The sequence below is a fragment of the Parambassis ranga genome, chromosome 2, assembly GCF_900634625.1.
Source record: "Parambassis ranga chromosome 2, fParRan2.1, whole genome shotgun sequence".
NCBI lineage: Eukaryota > Metazoa > Chordata > Actinopteri > Ambassidae > Parambassis > Parambassis ranga.
The window spans coordinates 3,954,143-3,960,142 of record NC_041023.1 but is presented as its reverse complement, the minus strand read 5'-3'; positions in this window follow the sequence as shown (position 1 = coordinate 3,960,142).

Genomic DNA, 6,000 nt, shown 5'->3' with positions numbered 1-6,000 from the left:
TGTCAGCTGGATGACAGTGAAGGGTTCCGGCGAAGGTACCCTGCCAGACTTAAGTCTCTGAGGGGCAAAAAAGCTCCCCGCACCAGAGAACAGATTGATGAGAAGATGAGGCTCGCTGATGAGAGACGCAAGGTAGTGTGTGTGTGTGTGTGTGTGTGTGTGTGTGTGTGTGTACACCTTCTTCTAATGTCTTCTCTCTCACATGCTTGATATTTCAGTCAAAGGAAGACGCGCTCAAAACACGTTTAAGAGCCAAGTCTGCGCGTATTCGTGGCCCCGCTCCTGTCTGCACCACTGAGGAGGATGAAGATGCAACCATTACCCCTGTGGTGCCGCTGCAGTTACCTGTCAGTCCTGCCAGACAGATTGGTCAAAAAGCTGGTGAGGAAGGAGAGTGGGTGAGAAAGGCTGGAGGTGACGGCAGGGAAAAAAGTGGCCCCGCTCCTGTCTGCACCACTGAGGGGGATGAAGATGCAACCATTACCCCTGTGGTGCCGCTGCAGTTACCTGTCAGTCCTGCCAGACAGATTGGTCAAAAAGCTGGTGAGGAAGGAGGGTGGGTGAGAGACGCTGGAGGTGACGACAGTGGCCTTCCTCCTGTCTGCATCACATAAACCCAATAGTGGATTGGGTTCATTCTCTGGAATGTTGAATTAAAATAAACGTTGTTCTCGGACCTGCAGGACTTTGTAGTCACTTCAGCTGGACACGCATCAGAAAGTCTCACCTACGCTTACTACGTGGCCGGTTGTGGTGAAACGGCCACTTCATAGGACGTGAGCCAAACTCAAACATTTTGCACTGTGAAGACTCCTCTTTAAGATATATATTGTTTGCAGGTAAATAGACAGGATGTCATTAAGCATCAGCACTTTAATGGAGGTAACATTATTATATATATTTGCATTTAGGAGGGATCAGTCTGGCACTGAAAGTACTCCTGCACCACGTGCTGCTGAGGAACAGGAGTACTTTCAGTAGCCAGACTGATCCCTCCTAAATGCACCACTGAGTGCCACTGGAGGTCATTCCTTTCTGTGGCCATCAAACTGTACAACTCCTCCCTCTGAGATCAGACAATCTAACGCACTGTCTTGTAATTATACCCATATTGGATTTATAGTAGACAAGATTTTACTGCACACAGTTTTAGTTGTATTATATATGACTATCAGTCTTCACTTGCCTGGATTTTACTTGAATGTTTATTAACGTTTAGAATTTCTAACCTGTTTTATTTTTATTTTACTCTTACTACTCCTGTTGGACTTGAGATGGCGCTGTTTCATTTCCCTGTGGATGAGCTACTAGGAAAAGTCTGAGTAACATGAGGAAGTGCCTTATGTGAAAAGACATTAAAAACTTATTTATGAATAAAGTTCCAGCTTTTCTTTAACTGTAAGTGTGTACAGTGGCAGTGTGTGAAGATATATGTGCTACAAAAGGATGCTGAATATGAATGAAATGTGATAAATTAAGAGGGAAAGATTACTATTTTAGGGGATATAACAACTCATATTACACACTGCTCAGAGACTGACCCACTAGTGTAACCTGATCTTTTAATATTTGTTTTAACTTACGCTTAAAAGTAACTTTAAAGTTATACAAATATTGGGTAGAGTAACAGTATTTCCCTCTGAAATGTACGTGAACATAACAGAAAAATGGAGAAGTTCCTCTCCCTATATTGAACACACAGTGCATATTTGACCATTTATCTATGTCATCTATGTCTTCAGGTTGGTTGTAGCCACACACACACACAAGTGGAAGCTGTCAGGAAGCTGCACCTGTCTGTGGAGCATCTGTCCTCTGAGCTGCTGCCTGTCTGTTGGACAGGATGGATCTCAGTAACAGTTCAATCATGAGAGACTCAGCGAACTGAATGAGAAATATTTATTAAGTACAAAGTTTGAATGTGCATCGGCGTCCTAGACCCCGTCGTGAAGACCACATCCGAAAAGGGGGGAAAACGCAAGAAGAGAGGCCGCTGGATCAGAAGATGAAACGCACTAAAAAAACTGGGTGGGGTTAGAGGCAGCGCTTTTAGGAATGGGTCCCAAACGTATTTAGTTAGACAGCAGAGTTACCAAGAAGAGCTGGAAACACCTGATGCTATCCGTGGGACAATCCGCTCCATGTCACAGCCCTCTTAACTGACATCTACCTCCAGGCTGCTTCAGTATTATCACTTTTGTCGAGTTTTTTTGTTTGTTTTCTCCCGAGAAAGTCACAGAGCCAGCTGATCTTTTGCTTTCCTCTCCACACACGTATCGATAAGGAGACTTTGCACTATAATTAGGGCCCGAGCACCGAATGGTGCAAGAGCCCTATTGAAACCTTAGAGATTATTATTTTTCATTTTGTTTTTTTTCCGACTCGATGATCACATTTTTGGGGGCCTTAACATGCTAACTAACTAACACACTGACTGATCATGTAAATAATTTAAAATATATATACTTTTCTAAATGTACCTGATTAAGATTTGGTTCTTACAGCAGATAAAATCATATATTTAACTGTACTATAACTGCCATGAATACTTCCTGCTCTTGGAGCTGAATGTTTTGCAAACACAACAGAGCTTGAACCTGAACAAGGAGCTGCAGCCTGTCTCCTCGGATTTTGCTGATCATTGAGGCAAAAAAATGAAAGTTTTTTTTTATCTGTGTGAGTGCAGGTATTTATTTTATTTTTTTACACCAATGATAATTAAGAGTAGATCCTGGTCAATGCTACAGGTGGAGTATGAGCTGTGTGTATCCTCTGCCTGTCAAAGACTCCATCCACCACCAAAATAAGAAAGTTAACTGTTAATGTATTTTCAAGACATGGAAGGCATTTACACAGTATGATGTGCTGATGTGTTGGGACATATTTAGCTTATAAAAGTAATGGAGGAAGGACTTGGTGCACCCTGAAGGTGGAGCAGAAGTGCCATGCATCAGTTGTCTACCTCCCCAGGACACCGCAGCCCTCATTACAGGGGACTGCCACTGTCAGCTGTGCTGCTTCTCATGTGTAACCCTTATTCAAGAGTCTAGAGTCTGATCTCACCGTTTATAGGAACTACACTGCAGTTTTGGGCGGATTGTCTTCAGTCGATTATTTGATGATTTGGCAGGTCTGGTTTTAGATCTGCAGATTGCACCCCCTCCTACATTAGCACAGGCCACTGGTGCAGCTTTGACACCTACTTGTAACACTTGTGTCGCTGAAAACAAGTGATGGACCAGTTCTAGGTTCGTGGAGTGGTGTAATTAATAATATTAGGAACAGAGACTTGAAGATTTGTATATAAGCCGGCAGTTTACTTAACAACAATAAATATTTAACAGGTTAATAAACAGATGAATAGATAATGAAATAAAATATCAATAAATAGAGTAATGAAAGTATCAATAAATAGATCAATAAAATATGTACAAAAATATCAATAAAAATATCAATGAATATTTACAGTGCAAAATGAGCAATAAACAGTATAAAATAACCCGTTTGGTCCTTCTTATTAAAATAGAGTTTAAAAAGATTTAAATACTGGTTTGCTCTAGTTTTTTCTGTTTCTCTTAGACCGGTCTTTTATATTCTGTATAGCTAATTTAGAACAATTGCTTTAACTAATTTTCAGCTATTTATCTTTGTTTGTTCTGTTTTTCTTGGAGTTAACTCTTTTCTTTAGGGAACAGGTAAGTATTTAGGTTAGTTTTAGTGTGATCTTTTCACAAAAGGTAAGTATTCAGGTACCCTTTAGCAGGAAAACACATAGAAAAAATAAAATACCTTAACCATGTCGCATATACATTTACCTATTCACACCTCAATAATTCCTAAATAATTGTGTTGCAACACAATAATTTCAATTTGGGGATCCCCTTCTAATTTGATCTGTTAAATATCACAGTTCAGTTCAGTTTGTCTTGGTCAAACCGTAACAGTGGTCCGTTTGCGGTGTTTCAGTCCTTGCAGGTTATCCTTCCTTGGGTAGGCTCGCCATCGTGCTCACGTAACGTCTTTCAGTTGGTTCCAGTGAGTCTGGTCTGTCTCTGAGCTGTCCTCAACTCTCCCGGGGGTAGGGGAAAAACCTGGCCAAAACCGTCATCAAGCACTCGCATCAAAATCACTGTTTTGATGTTGGAGGGTTGCCTAAATATGTTAAATAAATGTACAAGATGTTGGATAAACTTAATTTTGCGTGTATCAGTTGGTCAGCGTCTGTTTCTATCCGTGTCTTCAGGAGCTCGCACACAGCGCCTGGGACAGCGTCTTAAAGGGACAGTAACATTAAATTTCAACTCACATGAAAGCTGTGAGAAAATAAACGGGAGCTTTAGAATATGTTAACAGGGTTATTTATTAAATAGTCATTGCTATGTTTTCATTGTTATTTATTAACTGTATATATATATATTTGTACTTGTGATATATATATATATATATATTATTTATGCTATTTAATTGATTTTAATTATTTATTACCCTATTTGGACCATGGGTTACATACTGCTAGGAGGGTTTTTTTAATGCACTAAAATTGGAAAGCAGTTTTTGTGACTGGGGGACAGGACACAGAAGAGCAGGGCTCTCTGATAAGGTGGACCAATGTGACCACTAGTGTGACATGTGGCGCCCTCAGTGCCACCATGAGCTTCTTTTGGGTGTCGCCTCTTTAACCGGGGTCAGATTTATTGTGGCAACGGCGCCCTTAGCAACGCGGCGGGTCCATGGAGACAAACAACAGTCCGAGTAGTGAGGGAATGCTGGGCTGCACGGTTAACAGACACGAGGAAAGAAATCTGATTAAACTGCATGTTTGAGGACTTTTTATGGGCTCACTTCTTACCGCTGCTGTGAGGTGAAGATGGGATGCCTAAGCTCGACGCACACGGCGGTTGAGCCGCTGGTAGCCGCGGAGGTGCAGGAGGTAGGCTCGGTGTGTGGAGACGTGTTACAGAGATTTACGTACTGTATCCTACCAATGATTTAGCTGCTGATTCTCATTCATTATTAACCAAAACTAGCAACTCTAAGTGAGAAACTTCTGCTAACTCATACAACACTATCAATAAAATCAGTCAATCAAATTACAGGATGGAACATAAATGTGATATATAAATAAAACGGGCATTGACATAATAATAAACCTTAAAATGTTTGGAGACTAACCTGAATTAAAAAACTACAAATGAATTTAGTGTTAGATTTAGTTAAATATAAATTATACCTGTCCTCTGAAATGAAAGCGTGACAGATTTTCTCTGGTTCTACATTTACACCAGCAAAAATTGGCAAAATTTACTTCAATCTCTTTGTAGTGTATCATTGTTGTTGCTGAGTTACTGTATTCATGACAATATGTCAACACAATGATGATGTCACCATGACAACGTCACGTCTGGGATTCAGGATGCTGTCAAATTGTGATAATGTGTGTGTGTGTGTGTTGTGCTGCCAGGAGGAAACTAAAAGTAAACTCAGCGGTCGTAGGGACTCTGCTGTGTCGAAGGGCACTGCGGACAGCGGGGTGGTGATGGAGAACACAGAGATCCCCAACTTACCCGACACAGTGCCCAGTAACCTTCCTCCTCTAACATCAGTGAGCGTCACAGAAAGTGAGGGGAACAAAGAAACACAGCACAGTGAGGATGTGCTCCACACAGGCTGGAGAGAGAAAACATGTGTCTTAAAATGTGTTTATGTTCTGTCTGCTGCTCCAGGTCAGCTGCTGCAAAATGGCACAGAACAGAACCGTCCAAAGGCCAGAGAGATCCTGGAGGAACTGATGCAGCAGGGAATCATCATAGAAGGGCAAAGAGAGGCCGGCAGTGGCGCAGGAGAGGCCTACAGCATCATGGTGGGCACCTGGTTAGCATGCTTCATTCACAATATCAATGCTATGATAAAATATGTAACATTGTGTGTGTGTGTGTCAGCTGGATGACAGTGAAGGGTTCCGGCGAAGGTACCCTGCCAGACTTAAGTCTCTGAGGGGCA